The sequence below is a fragment of the Ambystoma mexicanum genome, chromosome 3q (genome assembly GCF_040938575.1).
Source record: "Ambystoma mexicanum isolate Mex_15411 chromosome 3q, UKY_AmexF1_1, whole genome shotgun sequence".
In the NCBI taxonomy this organism is placed as follows: Eukaryota; Metazoa; Chordata; class Amphibia; order Caudata; family Ambystomatidae; genus Ambystoma; species Ambystoma mexicanum.
Genome location: NC_090926.1, coordinates 764,950,694 through 764,970,906, shown reverse-complemented (window position 1 = coordinate 764,970,906; position 20,213 = coordinate 764,950,694).

The following is a 20,213-nucleotide window of genomic DNA, read 5'->3' as shown; positions in this document are numbered from 1 at the left end:
TTATTAGCGCAGCATAATTATAAATACAGTGCCTAGTCAGATAACACTATTCATTATTGTAAGCTTTAGTTTCGCAGTGACCTTTGTTGTCTGCAATCCTCATTTGCCTTGGCCTGTTTAGGAGGAGAATTGGGTTTAGTGTACACGTCCAGGAGACTGTGGGCTTAGGCCTTTGATCCTGGGCGTCCGAATACACCGAATTCTGATTAACTTCAAGGTCCCCGGGTGAGAGTAACTGTCTGGACAGCCCCAGAGGACTGGGGGCCAGATCAGCGCGCCTTCGCGTCGGCAGGGCAGTGAAGCATTGCCCTTGCTTTGGGCCGGCTGAGAAAACTACGGTGGGTCACGGGAGTGCTCCTTCCAGCTGGCACTTTCCGCACTGGGTCTGTTTCCCGCGGTCTTGAAGGTGAGATGGGTAGAGAGCCGGGAGTGAATCTCGCTGGGCTGCTTTTCACCTTTTTTGGGCCCTCACACTGAGATTGGACTCATTGGTCCTGTGCATCATTTTATTAGAGCAGCATAATTATAAATACAGTGCCTAGTCAGATAACACTATTCATTATTGTAAGCTTTAGTTTCGCAGTGACCTTTGTTGTCTGCAATCCTCATTTGCCTTGGCCTGTTTAGGAGGAGAATTGGGTTTAGTGTACACATCCAGGAGACTGTGGGTTTAGGCCTTTGATCCTGGGCATCCGGATACACCGAATTCTGATTAACTTCAAGGTCCCCGGGTGAGAGTAACTGTCTGGACAGCCCCAGAGGACTGTGGTACATTACTCTCTTTCAGTGAAAGCCCCTGGTTCTAGACTCCCTGATCTGCTATAATTCAAATTTATAATGAAACGAGGTATTACCACGTTGAAATCGGGCATGCACGTAATGTCTGCACTCCATTGCACTAATGGCGAAGCCTCGATACATAATTCACCAACTTGCCCAACAAAAAGATCTCGTTTAAGTTCTACACCTCGAACGGGCGTCTCAAAACCTAAATTAAGAACAAAAGCTGAAATCCTATTAGGCATGGATATTCGACCCTTTTGTCGCGACAAAAGTCATTTGGACCCCATTGACCTGGATCAAGAAAATACATCGGCAGTGTCAAATGGATGTTCAGAAAAACCAACCACCACCACATCTAGCAGTCCTCAAAATGGTGGGTCATATGGACATTCTGGTAAACAGGACATTTTGGCTGTCGAAGCAGGTGGTGGTCAACCAAGGCTTGTGACGATGGTGACTCCAACGGTAACTTTTGCAAAGGAAAATGTTTCATTAACAGATAGCATATTGTTAAAAAATGTACTAACTGGTTCTGTTGCTTCATCTGTCAAGATACCTCTGTTGTCTGTATCATCGGGAAACGACATCTCTAACTCCAAAATGTCTAAAATATCTATTCCAGGTGATATGGCTGTAATTGATCTAGATACAAATGCATCATGCTTTTCTGCTCACACTTTGTCTGAAAATGTATCCAAATCTCCAATATTATTTACAAACATCAGTGAAGCGAATTCATTGGAAAAACTATTATTCATTGCTCCTACCCCAAGGAAAACTGGGGTTCATCATTCCCCTACTGCTGACCTGGTCGAAGGTCAAAATGCCCTAACCGGGATTGCCCTGGTTTCAATGAACACAGCCATTCTTTCTCTGGCCAAATTGTTTGAAGCATTGGCCAGTAAGGCTGATGTGCATTCTCACCAACTTAATCAGCTTCTATCTGGGCAACTATCGATCACAAAAAAACTTGAGACCCTAAATGGACAAACTATGTTGCCCATCTTGACAAAGTCAGTCAGCTCTCAAACTCACACGCAGCTTGATACTCCCCCACAGCACTATCAAAGCATTCCCTTGATATTGAACCCGATTACTGATTTGATAAACACTACAAATGAAGCTGCAGTTGATCCACAAAGAAAACCTAATTATGCCCTTTTTGGCGGCATAAGCACAAATGTATTTGATCTACCTGCGAAATTGGGGATTAATAAAGGTGTTTTAACTAAGAAAACAAAAAATATTAAATCTGTTGCTAAACGCACATCTCATATCAAATCATTTGTCAAAACAATTTCGCTGCCGGAATGTGCGTACAAGGTGCTCCTACGATGGTATTACCCACCCCTCCGACTCCACCACATGAACCCGCAGGTGGATCCTGCCTGCTGGAGGGGATGTGGTCACCCAGGCTCTTTCTTTCACATGTGGTGGACTTGCCCAAAGATACGACAGTTCTGGAGGACATGCCTAGAGACCATCGCACAAATTACAGGGAAGGCGATCCCTCTAGAACCTGAACCAGTCCTGCTGGGGGCCCCGATCCCCACGATTTACCCGCGCTCCGCGTCCAAGTCTAAACTATTGACACACTGCCTTCTGGCGGGGAAAACAGTGTTGGCTAGGACCTGGAAATCACCAGAAGGACCTCACATAGCCCGATGGTGGTCTAAACTCTGGGACATCCTGATCGCGGAGAAAATCACGGCAGCACAAGCGGGCACGCTCAGCCGCTTTCAGAATGTCTGGAGCCCAGTGCTGGAATACGACCAGCGCTTCCCCGCCCAGACCTACAAACCGACCAGGGCCCGATGGATCTTGAAACATCAAGTGGATCTGGCAGAAGACATATAAACCCTAGGGGGCGAACCGGACAACCCAGACTGAAAATTCAGCCTCCGAACATGAGGGTGAGAGAGGCCAGAGGGAGGAGGGAAGGAGGATACCGATGGGGGGAATAAGGACTGGGGATCGAAGAACTTGAATACGCATTCCTTTTGATATGTTATGTTTTGTATTTTTGCCATCCTGCCTTGATTTAAAATAAACGAAGTTAAAAAAAAAAAAAAAAATTCGCTGCCACCTACAACTACCAAACTTGCTTCTCAGGCTATAGCAGAGAAATATCTTTTGCAATCTCAGGCAAAGAAAGCTAAGCATTCGTCCGAACTGAGCGCTTCTGTTCAGTCGTACAGTCCTCTGAATGCATTCATAAGCGCAGCTGCTGATGCGGCCAATGGCATTAGCAAAAAGCAAATTGTTGAAGAACATAACCCACAGTCAGCACTGGAAGCACAGAGTTTCCCTGATCGCCGTAGAGAAATAAGACAAGCAATCGATTAATACATGGCCTCCAGATCAGCTCCTAAGAAGCTGAGTTTGGTGACGTGTGAGACTGCTAACACGAAGGAGCCTGGCTGCCTTTCTGTCCAGAAAGTGCAAACAGCTAATTCACAAGCCCATGATTTGGGACTCAGTCACAACTTTGCAATAGGTCTAAGGAGCTAACAGCTAACTTCTCTTCTCAACCTAATATAGAGGAACTGATTAAAACTACAGTAAAGAAGCTCTTCAATGTCCAGACCACTATAAAGGTTGCAAACCCTGAGTCTAAGAATACATATCTTCAGGATCATCGTATTTTGTCCAAACAAAAGAATATAACTTCTTGTCCTAAGCGGCCTGCGGTCCACACGTTATCTATCAGGTGTAGACCCCTCCTGGCCCCTCAATATCACCTGAATCGAGCCTCAGTCTTATCTATATTTAGTGAAATTCCAGAGCTCGATGATATTTGAACCTTTGATATTGAACAAGTTGAATTTACTGATAAGCTGAAATGGTCTTCCGTGAATTTATGGATTAACTCGAGGGTTGTACTCAACACTATCTGGGCAGTTAAAACCCAGCTCTTTGACCTGGGCTTTATCATTTCTGCGTACCCGCAGGCATCTGAGTGTATAGTAGCTGAAATTTTGAAGGACACCAAACAACAATACATGAATAAAAAACAAAACAACTGTACCCATAACTGCAATTGCAATCTAAAAGATACACAAGGTTAGCATCGGGAATCTCATGACTCTCCTTTGTCCTTGATTAGCTGGAATTCTAGAGGATATAGGCATCTAATGAACAATCATGCTCACCATCTGTTAGACCACGATGTAATACTAATACAAGAATCATGGCTCACCAGTATTCCATCGTGGAATAATTTCGATATCCTCTTGATTCCAGCGGTCAAGGGCCCGTCTGGGCGACCCGCATCGGGTTTGGTAACTGCTGTTAAACAGAACTCATCCTTAAAGGTTGAATCATGGTTCTCTCCGAATGCATTTATACTAATGTCTAGGATAATTGGACAGAACTATGTTTATGCACTTATTAACATTTACTGGAACCCTATGGCTATTACTGATGACAGGTTTCTGGGCTCAATGAACAAAGCTCTAGACCTCATTATATTAGATGGTAATGCGGATTCCTTAATTATAGCAGGCAACCTAAATCTACATTGTTTGAGCCCTAAACGAAAATTAGAAACAACGCGCCTTGCTAAATGGACAAGCTTTGTAGAGTCCAGAAGCCTATTTATGTTAAAAGGTTCCTCTATCAAGGATATCCCGGCTAGGGCAACCTGGCATCGTTCCTCAAGCACGGGAATCATTGATTACATCTACGTTAATACAACCATGCTAAACAAAGTAGAATCATTTCAAGATATTGACACAGAAGCGAGCGATCATACCATGCTGAACGTGACCTGGTTCTCTAAATCTGATATGACTCAAGGCAAATAGCAATATTTTATGGGATCAATCACAGTAAATACTGCGAGAAACAGATGAATTTGGTCAGAGTCCTCCTTGGACGCGTTCAGGTCCTGCTATGACGCTCAGCTAAAATGCCAAGACGCTTGGAAACAAGGTTCAGATGTAATTTACCATGAACTAATGCAGTTGTTTCAGCCAGCTTCCATTATGCACAAACAAAAGCAAATACCTCATTTACATAAATTTGACCATGAAATTAGAACCAGGAAATCAGCAGTCCGAGCTGAAAAAAGGGAGGCCCTTAAGCTCCCTTGTGACAAGCGAGCGATGGACTTGATCCATATTAAAAACCAAATTTAGGAACTGGTTCAGAGGAATCCGGGCTAACCTATATCAAAGGTATGGTAGCAATATGCTACAATTACTGGCTAGTAAAAATTTGGCAGAAACTTGGAAAATCATCAACCAGGTCACTGCAGGTCATCAAGTCGCAGTCCAAACTAATCACGTGTCTGAACATATGTGGGTCCAGTATTATTCTAAATTATATGCTGCTCCCTCCAAAGATCTAGGATTATCTAATACCGAGCCACAATCTAAATTCCATCTCAGATTTGATAAAGAGGACATCTTATTTTTCATCACTAAAGCCAGTCGCTCGCGGGCACCTGGTCCTGATGGTTTATCAAACTTGCAAATGAAGCAATTTCCAGAAATATGGGCAGATATTTTACACCTTATGTTCACGAACATTATATCATCTCAAAAAATCCTGATGTCTTGGAAACAATCAATCACTATTCCAATTTATAAGAAAGGTGTTCGGGCTAACCCAGCCAGTTATAGACCTATTTCCTTGTTAGATGTGCCTGGAAAGATCTTTTGCCGTCTAATTTTAAGGGATTTGAATAACTGGACTAAAAAACATCTTAAGAGGGATCCCTTCCAATCTGGATTTGTTAGTGGGCTTGGCACTCTTCCCAATATCATCACCATCAACATGCTTAAAGCTCAGTATGCTTTCCGGAATCAACCTTTGTATTTTGCATTTATTGATTTCCGGACTGCATTTGATTCTATAAACCGGGAATTATTATTTCAGAAGCTAAAACTGCGTGGTTGTCCAGCATCGTTATTAACACTAGTAATGCAATTGCATACAGAAACCACTATGCATGTGAGATTATCCTTGGAGGGTCTCATGTCATCATCCTTCAGCACTTATGTGGGTCTCAAACAAGTCTGCATTCTAGCCTCCATACTGTTTAATTTATTTATTTTTGACACGGGCAATTCATTTCTTGAAGTTGTCTCAGATGCCCCGGAACTAGGAGGCCAGCATATAGCTTGGATATTGTACGCAGACGACCTCGTCTTAATATCGCAAACCCCAAAGGGACTCCAGAATCTGCTTTCTGCCCTCTCCACTTATGTTGAAGAGAATCATTTTATTGTGAATTTGGACAAATCGCAGATTGTGGTTTGCAGAAGTCAAGGTAAATATGAATCTATTAACTGCATCTGGGTGATTCGAAATGAACCCCTAAAACAGTTTCAGAATATAAATATTTGGGGCTCATGGGTCAGAATGCAGCTATTGATAACATCTACTTGATTAACCTACAGTCTAAATTGTCTAACTTGATTTCACAGGCCAGAATCTTACATTATAAGTACAGGAAATTTACCCTAAAACATCTTCTTTTATTCTATGAACAAAAGGTAATTCCCATTCTGCTTTATGGTGCTGAATTTAAACTATACACAAATGATAAAACATGGAATAAATGTGAGGCCCGCTATTGGAAAAGGGTATTACATCTCCCGAACTGCACACCATTGCCAATCCTACGATATGAGTTAGGCCTGAACTCATTGGCCTGTACGGTGAAGTGGCGGATGTGTTCTTTTTTTCGCAAATGTCTTTTGGGTCTGGAGACTAATAACATCTTGAATACGGTTGCTTATTATTTGATTTCATCAAATCACGTCTTCCCACTTAGATGGCGCAATTTTGTGTTGAATATCTTGGCCGGGGCTGACATATCAATATTGCTTTTAATTGAAAATCCTGTCCGTGCCAAAATAAAATTCCATCGTTGGGACTGGATAGAAAACCGTGAATCTTGCTTAAAATATAAAGATTTTGACACCAATAAATTTGGCAATAAAAAGCAGGGGCAGATCGCCGGTTATCTTCTGAAATGCACTTCTGGGATCATACGGAATAAATTCCTATGTCTCAGATGAAATTTATGGCTAACCAGGGAAGTATTGGCTAGGCGCAACATCATCCCAGCTTCCTTAAACTATTGTCGATTTTGTGAAATTCAGACTGAAAAGGAGACTGTCCAACATTTGATAATATCTTGCGTCAAGTTAACTAAACAACATGCCAAATTCTTTACTAACCTCATGAACTTTAATGTTGTATTGGATCAAAATCAAATTTGGACAAGTCTACATTCTACTATGAAATTTTCAGTGATAAAAGCTTTGGTGCATTTTCTTGACCTAATTCTGCCACGTGAAATAACGCTGTAATAATAAGACACATGAATATCGTCTGTAAATGCTTAAAGCGGTTTTATGTTTATGTTTTATGTTCTCCATATATTTAGGAACTGATTGTTGTTTTTAATTACTTTTAACTGATTACTGCTTTTTTTCATTTTCCTTTTTTTTTAGTAATTTGTTACATTCAGTGTAATTGAAAAGTGAAATATTTGTTTGTTTTCTTGTTTTTGAAAACTTGATTTATTCAGCTATATCAAAATAAAAAAATGTAAAAAATTCCAGAATTTTAGAAGGGAGACCGGGAGAGGCCAGAGAATTATCGGCCAATAGCCCTTTTAGATGCCCTGGGGAAAATCTTTGCCCGCCTTCTACTGAGGGATATAAAACTCTGGATAGCTAGGGTATCCCTATGTGACAAACACCAATTGGGTTTTCTCTCAGGGCTGGGTACTTCAGTACATTTGTTGGCTATAACTATTCAATCAAAACAACTGGTCTTTATGGATTTTATTGATTTTAAGCAAGCTTTGATTCAGTTGCTAGGGATCTTTTATTCTTGAAGATGAAACGGACCGAGAATAAGAACAATTCCATTATCGTGGCTTTTATATGCAGATGACTTTTAGTTTTATTGGATAAAACTCCTATGCGCCTTCAAATATCATCTGGTCATTAATATTGAAAAATCGAATATTTTAATGTTAACAGCCAATAAGCCTCACAAGAAGGTCTCTTTTAAATGGTTCCTATATAAAAAAAGCCTCTGCTAGTATTGGATGGATGAATACTGTTATCTGGGCATGAATACCAATAACAATATTCAGGAAGCCCGATATAAAGCTGAAATTAGGCGCAAGACGCAATGTGCGTCAACACAGGGTCGGATGATCCAAAGGAAATACAGGACATTTTCATGCTACCTCCTGTTTAACTTTTATAAGTAGAAGGTGGTACCGATTTTTATTTATGGGGCTGAGACTGAGATCACTGAGTGTATGCCGGATTGGAATATCATAGCGAGTCTCTATTGGAAGAAACTAGTGCTATCTCTTCCTTTAAGTCTGCCAATTCAAATAATACGTCCCAAGCTAGGGTTGTTATCATTATGTATTATGTATAAATGGCAGACTTTGACTATTCTAAGGAAGTGCATGTTAAATCAGAACTAAATGACAACAATAATCCTGCCCATAGCCAAATTGTTAGAACCTAACTCAGACGTTTCTATTCAGACTCGGAAGAAGGCTTGTCTGGCTATCATGTTGGAAGCTGACGTTACCTAAGAATTGCTTCTAACAAACCCAGATCGAGCTAAAATAAAATGATGGCATTACGACTGGAGAATAATATGGGAACAATGCATACAACATAAGACTTTCAGGGAGGGCCATTTCCAAATGAAGCTGCTTAATCAATTTCAGCCATACCTCCTGCAGTTCTCACGCCCGAAATACAGAATTTAGTTTTTACGATTGCGTTTTAATCTTTGGCCTACCAGACAGGTTCTAGGATCCAGATTAAAGTGGACTTTAAATCAGCGAGGATGTCGGTTTTAAAAAAATGAAAAGGAGATTGAAACCTTGACGCATATTGTGGTTGCATGCCCTACTTTGATCTCACAAAGAAAATTGTTTTTACATAACTGTTTTAGGGATTATGTATGCTTAACGGCAGAAAGTTTATGGTAACACATTTTCAACGGCTACCATACCTCAGTGATTTTAGCAGTGGTAAGGTGTTATTATCTTTGGAACTTTCGTAATTATAATATACTTTATAAATGTTATTTCATTAAATGAATCATCAAACCTTTTTAAAAGAATCATAATGTGTTATGTGTATGAATTGTATAAATCTTAATTGAATGATTGTGTATTGAAAGGTTGAATTGTTATTTCAGTCATAACAATTAATAACAAAAATTGGTTCAGAGGCAAGGAGACTGAAGAGGACTACTGAAAGGGTGATTAATTAGAACAAGGTTACTCTGTGGATGACAAGATCAAGTTGTCTTTACAATATCTTGCAGCTAATATTTTGCCAGTTGCATTAGAATGGTTGCGTGGCCCCTTAGTATTGGAGAAAATTATTAATAATGCTGCAATCTGGAATTTCTTGCTCGATAGCTGGAGAAATTATCTAGTTGTTTTGCGTCAAGAGGTAAGCTTGTGGAGAAAGATCCTTTTGAGAATAATGTTGCTCCCACCTGTGTAGGTAAATGGCCACGATCAGTGCTTAGTTTGTAAAAGAATAAGTGCCAGAGCTCAAATATTTTCTAGCATACCCATGACACATCAGGACGGTATGCAGTGTTTATAATGAATGAGAAATTAACAACAGTGTTGTCGATATTTTCATTCTTTTATTTAAATGCACTATCCAACACTTTACCCAAACATTCCAGGACTGGAGTTAGTATATAAAATTACACCAGTCCTAAAATATGTTGGGGAAGGTGGTTGGTGCATTTAAATAAAATAATGAAAATATTGAGAACACTGCCATTAATTTTTCAGTTGTTATAAACACATGAACCATCAGAATGGGTATCGTTTCACTCACCATTGCCACAATGCAGGGCTGCTCCCCTCATCGTCAGCATGCATGGGATTAAAGCTGCAACTCTCACTGGCTCATTGGGGTTGATGGATGTACTGACTATGGCAGATGTGTGATTTTCAACATTACATAAACTAACATACTTGTGTATGAGACAGATGTTGGAGTGTGTCTTTAACACCTTAACTGACAGGCTATTATGCAAGTCTGTTCAAAAAGGACATGCATACTCGTCCTTGGCACTTTACACAATCATTGTTAACATTCTTGTTAGGACATTTTTCTAAAGCCCACACAGGGACTCTATACAACTATACATAGGGCAATACAGATATCAAAATCTTAGTACAGGCATGTACTGCCTGACATTATGGTAGCAATGACAGAGCAGCCAGGCTTATTTTAGCAGGGGGTGAGGGCTGTAGACAGGTACAAAGAACTTGTAGCATGCATATTGTCCAAAGAAACACTTGCATACAGATGTATTGTAAAATAAAGGATTATTCACATATGCACAGCCAAAGAGAATTCTTTAGAAATGTAGGTACTATTTAGAAGTCATAAACACATTACAAAAACCAACACAATGCTTATGGTAGTAAACCAAGCACAAACCACATTTAGAATAGCAGTATGCAGTTCAAGGTGACAAAACCCTGGTGTTACACGTTAGGAATGGCAGTACACAATTCAAAGGCAAGTAAATAACGTTGTATACTTTTCAGAATGCCAATAGGCAAATCAAAGGTAAGTAATAACTTTGTAAAACTTTTAACACATACCAAGTAAGTACTTTGCAACACTGGTTATTATTTCTTACAGAGGTCTACCTGTTAGAAGTCCTTCCCTATTCTAGGTCATGAGTGTTCTTAGAGGCATAAGGGGGGCCCTGGAGGCCCAGGAACCAACTGTAGGTCAGGATAAAGCAGAACTGTAGGAAAGTCAGAGTTCCAGCAGATTGCTCATCAGACAAGTATCAGAATTTAGAGTTAGTGGAAGTGTTCAGGGACTTTGTAGAAGGCTCCCTATAGACTTTACAGTGTTAGGCCTGGGCGAACGGTATGTGTGATCTCCCAAATACCGGACTTACCACCCTAACCACACAGGAGCGACACAATACTTTAGGTAAGTATTACCATAAGCCACATAGTACATCAGCAGTGAGAAGAGCATGTAGATGGATGCCTTCAAGATGCAGCAGCACAGGAGCCTGTCTCTGGATTCTTGGTCGTGGTGGCGAAAGAACAGACACTCGTGGGGAACTTGCAGCAGCAATCGATATAATAGGCTCCCAACAAAGGATTCTTCAGTGCTCCTCGCAGCTCTGTGATTTTGGCACCCTTTTCAAGGTACCAGATGAAGGACGGTCGTTGCTGAACAATATAAGGAGCATGTAACTGCTGTCCGCATGCACCGCGGCCGCATTGCAGGTAGCAGTGGGCTGCTCGGGATACCTCATCGCCGGCTTGCCTGGACCCCATCGCTCCCAGTGGTGTCTACTATTCCTGCTGCCTCCACGCCTCCCGGTGAAGAGTTCAGGATCACCAGCACCGCTCCAAGAAGCCTTCCAGTCTGCGCTCAGATCTTGGTCCATGCACAATCCGCCATGCAGATTGCACAGAATTTTGGTGACAGGTGGACATACTCGTCTTGTGGATACAGGCACTTTCTTTACACCTCGTATCCCATAGTGATTTAACCAGGACGATTGTCGTGGATGCCTGCTGTAGGGTGGCAAGGAGTTCGCGAACCGTGTGAAGATCAAGATGCCTCAGTTATTTTAAAACACCTCCTCACCCTTTAGTGTCCTAATGCAGCTTGTTTATAAATGGCCATATTAAGGGCACATTTAGCATTTCCAATTGTGGTGGGGATGTATTTCTTTAGGCCACATCTACCCTTTAGAATAATACTTTATTACTAACCAATTATGTGTACTTCAATGAAGAATTTATGATGTGGTTAAAAAAGAATTCTGAAGAATTAAAGTAATTTATTTCCAATACTTTTATGACATAGGAAAATCTCACAGAGAGATGACTTATCACACGTAAGCACATTCGTCAAAAGAGAAAATTAAAATGAGGATTCTAGCACTTCAGTCCGCCACATCCACTATTGAACGGTCTCACATTTAGAGCCGCCAAGAGTTGTTTCAGCTCAAAATGCTCCCATTCGGAAGTAAGGTCTTGCTAGTATGCCTGACAGAGAAGCTGATGCTGTCTCATTTAAGCCCTTTTGCCTTTACTGTTATCCACAGTTTGCTGAAAGAAGTCCTACACAGAAGATTCGGCCTGGCTACTACAAACAGAACACAGTTATGAAAAGTGTGGGGACACTGTTAAGTTGTTAAATGTCAGATCATATGCAAAGCCCGTCTACCTCTAGTGGCATTCCTTCCCATAATTTGGATGAATCAATACTGTTACTTGAAACATTGCCAGGAGCCCGGCCTTTGGTATTACTCACAGCGCCTCTCTCAGGAGCACGGCCTTGGCAATACTCACAGCGCCTCTCTCAGGAGCCCGGCCTTTGGCATTACTCACAGCGCCTCTCTCAGGAGCCCGGCCTTTGGCATTACTCACAGCGCCTCTCTCAGGAGCCTGGCATTTGGCATTACTCACAGCGCCTCTCTCAGGAGCCCGGCCTTTGGCATTACTCACAGCGCCTCTCTCAGGAGCCCTTTGGCAGCAGATCCATGCAGAGGGGTTTAAAGCAGGAGCACATGTGATCGTTGCTTTTCACAGCACCGTCCATGCGACTCCATTAACATCACTTCCGGTTTTCAGAAGATGTCTTAATTATGAATGCGCTTTTCAGTAGTGGCTGCACCATTAGATTAGGAGAGTTTCTTCTCATGAATACCTTAGCCAGCCACTACTTTGTTTAATTCAGCTGCAGTGCCGTTTATTTGTGCCTGAATGGTCTTAAACAGCTACCCCAAATAAAACATATTTAACGTGTGCCTTGCCTAACTAGGGCAAGGAACATCCAAAAGGGATATTGTCAGTGTGAAGGCATCTGCAGTGTCCTACCCGAGGATAGCAGCTGGGCAACACATGAAGGCAAGATGGAGGCGGCAGTGAGTATTGGCCCTGGGCTTGCATACCACCGGACCCTTTCACAACTTATTTATTTATTATTAATGTGATACCGTCTTTTTTAAACAAAAGCTTTACACATAAATTAATCAAATAGATTTCAATCAAATCAATCTAAATAAAACAACTTATTTAGCAAATGACATATACTAAATTCACAATTATAATACAATTTATCTTTAAATAAATAAATAAATAGCATTTCTAATTGAATTAAGAGGATAAAACAGGCAATAGATAAAGCAAATAAGGAAATAAGGAAAAAGAGAAACGTATTAATGTTACATTCAGTACAATGAATCTTAAATATTTAAATAAAGAAGAGTCAATTTATGGTTGTCTAAATAGTAAGGAGTTGTTTGGCATTTAGCCATACTCTATACAATGACAGATGTAGGCCAGCGTTAAGAGTATTCATACACATATGCCAGAACCCATCTTCCTCAATGAAATCCAAGTAATGGACAGATCTGGCAGTTTCCTGTTCCTCTTGTTTTACACACAATCTGCAGAAACGTTCAGTTTTAGGTATAGAACGTTCAGATCCTATTGATGCAAGTAAGGGTAGATGGTTAATACGCATGAGCAATATGAATCGCCTTAGATTAACAGACGGACATAAGTTCAGATATTTCTGTGCCTTCCTATAAGTATATAGTATATGTGTCACAAAGCCATAGTGTTTCAGATTTTCTAAATGGGCAAAGTTATTTTGCCAATCCCAGATGTTAAAATGGTGGCCTAATTGAAGTTTCAATTGCTCATGATTTGCTCCCCATTTCGGAGCCCAATGTATCGCTTTGAACAGAATGGCCATGTCTGCAGCAAATTTCCTTTGCTTATTGCTGCAGATATCTTCTTCAATACATCTCAATAGGGGATTAGAAGGTGAATTACGTATTTTTTATAAATAATTCAGCCCTCTTTTTAACACCACAGACTTCAAAGAAAATATACTCAATTCCAATCTTAAAATCGCCATGGGAATACACTGTGGGAGATCCAAGAGTTTCCGCCAAAACTTCCCCTCAATAGTTTGTAGCCAATCAAGGTTCATATTAGTCAATGACTCAAGACCATATGTTATCATTGGTACCATACACTGTATATACAACTGACGAGCCCCCCAGATGGAAAATCCACTCTGGTTACGCGTAAATTGGTATATCATGGCCAGGAGCTGGCCAGCCTTAATTTTCCGGACCTGCTTACATGTTTCATAACTACCCTTAAGTATATATATGAAAGAGTACATTGGATCTCAGTGGACTTAATAATAAAGCGAGGTCGGGCAATTTTTCCGTGTGCGTAGAGCAGTATTTCGGTCTTGCTATGGTTGAAGGTGAGTTCATTTATTTTAGCGTATTCCCAAAGTCGCTCTGCCGAACGGAGCAGCCCACTGAATGTGTGGTCAAAGATTAAGTCGTTGGCATATGCCATTATCACACAGTGTTTTGATCCCATCTTCGGTGGACAGTTGTGGCATTCCAGAATGAAACTGGGAACATCTGAGACAAAGACGTTGTAGAGGAGGGGCGCCGTGACAACCCTGCTTTACTCCTCTCGTCTGTGAAATTGGTCTGGCCAATGTGCCCCCTGTGTCTATTCTTAGTTGTACCGAGGTGTTACAATGTAAAAGTTTCAGATATTATAGAAGCTCAACGGGGCAAGACATCCTTTCCAACTTTTGCCATAACATATTGCGGTTGACCACATCAAATGTCGCCTTAAAATCTATATAAAGGGCGTAAAGAGGCGGGTTCTTAGGACACAACGCCTTATCTCTCAGGGTGTTCATAATGAATAGATTATGTGAGGTTGAATATCCTGCTCTAAAACCACTCTGGAAGCAATCAAGGAGCCCAGACTTGTCCGCCCAAGATTGCAATTTCTGTAGAAGTAGAGAAGAGAATATTTTACCTGAGCAGTCAAGTATTGACAGAAGGCGGTAATTTACGGGTTCCGTTGTAGTCCCTTTTTTGAACACCGGGATCAGTATCGCTGTCTGCCAAGTGGCAGGAATTTGGCCCTCCCTTAATATTTTGTTGATCAGGATTTTTAATAGATTGGCCCAAAAGAGAGGGTTCTTTTTCATGACTATGTTAGAGAGACCATTGGGTCCCGGGCCCTAGAGGATTTAAGAGTGCCAATCTTAACTATAAGATCATCCACAGATACCGTAAAAGGGGGCAGAACTTGCATATTCATGGGCGCATTAGAGAAGGTCTCTTTTGTTTCCCCATTGCGATTCTCAATATACTTCACCCATTCTTGCGCAATTATTGGGTTTATCTGAGGAGTGATCCTACTCCTGTTACGCTCACCTGGACCACACAGGGGTGTCGATCAGACCCGGACAGCTGCGGTCTCCTTCAACGTGATGCGTAGTGCAGAGATGACTGTCTGGACCTGCCCGCCTAGTCTTGTCTTCTGGACCGAAGAAGTATTTTCCTGCAAGTGGAGACAGGGCTTAACCACCTGTGGGTTTTAGTGATGGCCTCCCAACTGTTCTCGTTCTCCCCCACTAATCACCTCCGATATCCCCTTAGTAACCTCACCTTATGTTCATAAAAGATGAGCTCTCCATCCTGCGTGTCTTGCAGGGGCGTGTAGATACCAGTTACTTCACTGGTTTGAAGGCATTGGGAGAGTTCCGGTAAGTATTGACTCTGAAGTCCCTGGCGGGATTGGTAAGTATCAAGTTCAAAGAGTTCAATGTGCCCGATGTTCACTCTAGTCCCCTTCCTTCCTTAAGTTGCAACTGAGTTTGTGAGAAGAAGGTCTCGTGGCTGCTGCTGGTGTTCAGGTAAGAGTCTGTGTTACCCAAAGCTGTCCGGTAACTATTGCATGCGTTAACGTGTTGTTTTTCTCCCTCTTTACAGATGCGGCATATGAAAATGTGGAGAGTTATGGAATAATACCGCTGGTGGTAAGTCTATGGTGGTAAGAGGTTGTATTTGTTGATTCCCTTGGCTCACCTTGTTTTTTCTTGTGTCCCCTAGGTGCCGGATTACAGTGAAGAAATGATGGAGACAGTGCCGGATCGAAAGATGCTGTGAGAACTGGCGAGTATGGCGCCATGCTGGAGCTGGCGAAGCGACGCGTGCAGGACTGATGTACTTTCCAGGTCCGGAGATGAAATGGTTCCGGAATTAGGTGAGGAATTTGAAATAAGTTCGTTTTCTAACCTTGTCCTTTTCTTCTTCTTTATTCTAGGAGCTCCGGATTCGAAGCAGGCGTGGCAGAAGACTGGATGCTGGCTGCAGGCACGCGGGCGTGGCAGAAGACTGGATGCTGGCTGCAGGCACGGTGAGCGTCACGCTGCTGGATGCAGAATCACGCGAAGCATGTGCTGCTGTTCAGGTGTGGTTTAAATAGCCTCCAAAGTAGTTCCAGGTAAGAAGTTCCCCAGAGCCACGCCCGAGTAACAAATAGTCCCTGTAACAAAATAGTCCCATCCAGGCCTCATGTAGGCTTGGACTCTTTTGCAGCATGGTCTGCATCAGGTAAGTAAAGTCTATGAGCCTGGCGCCTATGGCGCCAGGACTGATTTCTATGATGAGCCTGTCGCGTAAGGCGCCAGGACTGAACCCAGACAGCCCCTAGCCGGGGCTGCTGAGGTTTTAACAAATGTCTAGATGCCTGCTCCCGGAGCTGAGGGCCTTGGTCCTGATGCCCGGGGGTAGGCATCATGACAACTCCCCCGTACTGACCCCAATAGGGACCATATATTTCTGGAGTTCCTTGAGCACAATATCTTAACAGTGTTTTGCCAACTCTCTAGTTTTTTAGCTCTCTTAACTATTTACAACCATTGGCGATATTCCTTTTTCTTTTTCCTGATTTCAGTTAATATGTCGCTTGTTAAACTGCCACTTGCTCTGATTTTACGAATGTCCCTCCTTAACTGACGTTTAGCATCTCTAATATCTTGATTGTATACTATAGAGCTACGGGCATTACTAAGTGTAAGAAGTCACCTAGCAGTGGCATGTTTACCAGAGAATGTAGACATCCATTTTTCTATATCTTCCAGAGGTAACACGTTGAATAAACTAGAATAATTCATATCCTAGACTGTAATTGCCTGGTCCGCTCTTAAGATGTTCTTTTCAGACCAGATTATACGTGTGGAAGAGTGATTAGTCAAATGGTTGCCTATATTACCCATAATGGGGACATAATCAATACCACCAATCATCAGAATTAACGGTTCATGATCACTCCAATCATTAACTGATACAATCAAATCCTTAACAATCTTTGCCACATCACTGCTAGTAAATATATAATCTAAGGTACTACACGCTCTTTCAGCCCTCCGTGTATAATTACCCAGGCAATCATGGAGTGTACAACCATTGATTATTTCCATATTCCAACCTTCAAAGAAGCTTGCCCAGCAGTTACCTTCTGGATCGAAAATATTATGTGTCATGGGGCTAATAGGTTGCAAAAACGCATTTGAAGTGGTACCGCTACCCCAATTGATGTGGCAATTAAGGTCTCCTCCTATAATTATGAAGTTACCCCCAACTTTTCTTTTCCAACAAGCAATAACCTCAAGTAACAGATCTTGAATACGTTCTCTGTGACAAGCACCAGGGGGATTATAGATGTTTACTAACAGAACTTTTTCCCAAGTCCCATGGATCAAAAGTGTGACTTCTACAGCCATAGCATATTCATCATTAGCTGTACCAATTTGTCTAGAAATTATTGATTTTTCGATCCCAATTAGAAGTCCCCCAAATGGTCTACCAAACTTCCCATTAGAAGCCAATGTATGGTAAAGCATATAACCATCAATACAGATTGGTGAAAGTAACCATGTTTCCTGCAACATAAAAAAAGAATGTGCCGTGGTGAGTGGTAACGAACCAGACTGTGTAATGTTTAAAGACACGTGTATTCCATACTAGTAAAGAGCTAACTCAGGGTTTATGCATCACTTTAGGTAAAGCGTCGGCACGCCATTTTAGAGTGTTTTGAATGTCACTCATTTGTACATTTTTGCCTTCAGTCAAGTTCGGTGTGAAGTTTTTATTTGCCTTGCATGTGCTGACTTTCTTAGCGAAGAAAGGATCTTCCGCCTCAGGGTCAACATCAACACCTATACCAATTTGTGCAAAGCAAGTCTTATGCATACAAATTAGTTGTGCTGAAGCTAAAACTTTACAATGTTGCGCAGTCACATTGGGGTTATTCCCTTTCAGAGGTTCAACAAAAGAAAAGTGTTCAGACAAAATCACTCTAAGTTGGGGTATTTTGTGTAAACATGTGAGTACCACTTTCCTAGGCAACCATTTGCTTTTAGTTTTCTGGTTCAGGTTTTTCATTACACAAATGTTGTTACTGTCTAACTGGGGAGCCTTAGGCATGCCCAGAGATTCCACTTCCAGGACAGAGTAATAATAATAATAATAATTTGGCATTTATATAGCTCTACGAACCCTCAGGTATCTGAGCGCTGCTTAACCCCCCAGTGTGTGGTGCTCATTTATCGACCTCGGAAGGATGAAAGGCTGAGTTTGGCCCCGCCGGGATACGAACCTGCATTAGCAGGCTCTGCACGGATGTCAAAACAAGTGCTCTACTCGCTGTGCCACTTGACCGGCTTCCCAATCTTAGGGTTCCCACAAGAGGTGGAGAATTTATTAACACTGTCTTCAGTGCAGACAGAGGTGTCAGAATCCCGATTGTCACTGATAGCCTCTGAAATCTCATTAGATTGTTCAGTTAAAACCCAACTGGTGAGTGTTCCTGGTCCTTTAGCCTGATGCTTTTTGGTCTTTAGAGCTCTTTTCCACGCTTTTTTTGATGGAAGGATTGCCGCTCCCGGTAAAGGTACTGCAGACAGGGATTTCTTTGCGGCAACCTTTTTAGCCTTTCTCCGCTGCTTTCTGGAGAAAAAAGCAACAGAGTTTTCATTAGAGGCATCCGGTATCACTTCAGTTAAGATTTCCTCTGCATTAGACAACGCGACTTCCACAGATTTATCTTCTGGCATCACATTCTCACTTGTCGCTGCAGGCTCCAGAAGATTCAGTTGTAATATCGTATTCACATGAATTCTTCCGAAGAGTTTTAATAGGATTTTAAGGGCAAATTGCACAGAGGACAAAGATGCTTGCAAATCCACAATTGACGCATTATTCAATGAAGATTCTTCATGGTGACGGCTTTCATTATGTGTGTTCGAGTCCTCAGTATGGATACGAAGATCAGGAGATTCCAAAAGCCGCCCCCAGAAGCCTCCATATGGGTCAGACTAAACTATTTTCTGGGTTTAAGACCTGAGCCTCAACCGTAATTGCTGATTTTTTAGAAATAATCGCAAGGCTCTCATTGAGGGTTGTACCTTTAGTAAACAGGGGTGCCATTGATCGTTGAATGGAAAGGTAGCGGTCTAGAAGCGAATTGTTGTCTATATCCTCAAAGTTTGTAATGTCCACTGGGTCAGTGCCATTATGTGACGAGGCCATAACCTCTTCAGGCACTGCCTCTTTAGGAATTGGCAAAGAGCGTTGGAAAAAGTCTCGAAATGGTTCCTCGTTCACTTTGTAGCCCTGTAGGCATGTTGGGCGCGTTCTCAATGCCCAGGGCAGAAGTGACCTCTTTCGGTTTGTCCTTATTCTTTCTAAGGTTGTAATTAATTTTAGATGTCCTTGCTTTGGGAGGCATTACTGAAGCAAACAATAGAGCAGGGCACACAGGGAAAGGTTAATACGAGGGATCAAAGAAGGAAACACTCCCGCAGTCTCCCAAGTAAAACGCAGTACTGGCAACACACTGCTTACCGTGCGAAAAACAGCAAAAATATTTCCCAACAAATTCAGTTCTTTGTGTGGTAGATACAAAAGGTGGCGTTCAGCCCTTGCCTGCCCACGAGTGATCACAAAGGATCACTTTCACTCCAATTCACCCCGCGTAAGGCCTCTCTTTCGTTGGTGTACTTTGCAGAGAACACAAAAGATCCAATATTCTAATAACACAGAGTTCAATTTAATGGAGAATCCAGTTACAAAAACACAACAGAACCTTTGAGGTGAGGAGTTTTAAATGAAATCTGCTGTTAAAGGCCCGGAAAAACCAGGAGAACAGAAAAGCAGCTATAGGAGCACTATGCAGAGCGTAAAGCTGCTAGTTAAACTAAAGGAAACTTCCTTATCTTTCACTATGTTGTGCCCGTCGGGAATTAGCCCGTTGTGAGTATTAGCCCAAGAACGCTAAACTGTAGACAACTAAAAGCGGGAGATGCGGAGTAATGCTACCACGGCTCCCGAAATGAAAAAAGTGCAGGCTTTCCGGCAACAACAGTAGGCGGGGAGGCAGGAGACACGTTGTAGGAGAAAACGCTGCAGCTCCGTTTTACTTAATGCTGCAATCCACCTACCGTGTCCACCTCGGTCATAGCAGCAGCACACCGCCCATACACGGCGTTACACAGTCCAGAGCCCGCAGCTCACTGAGC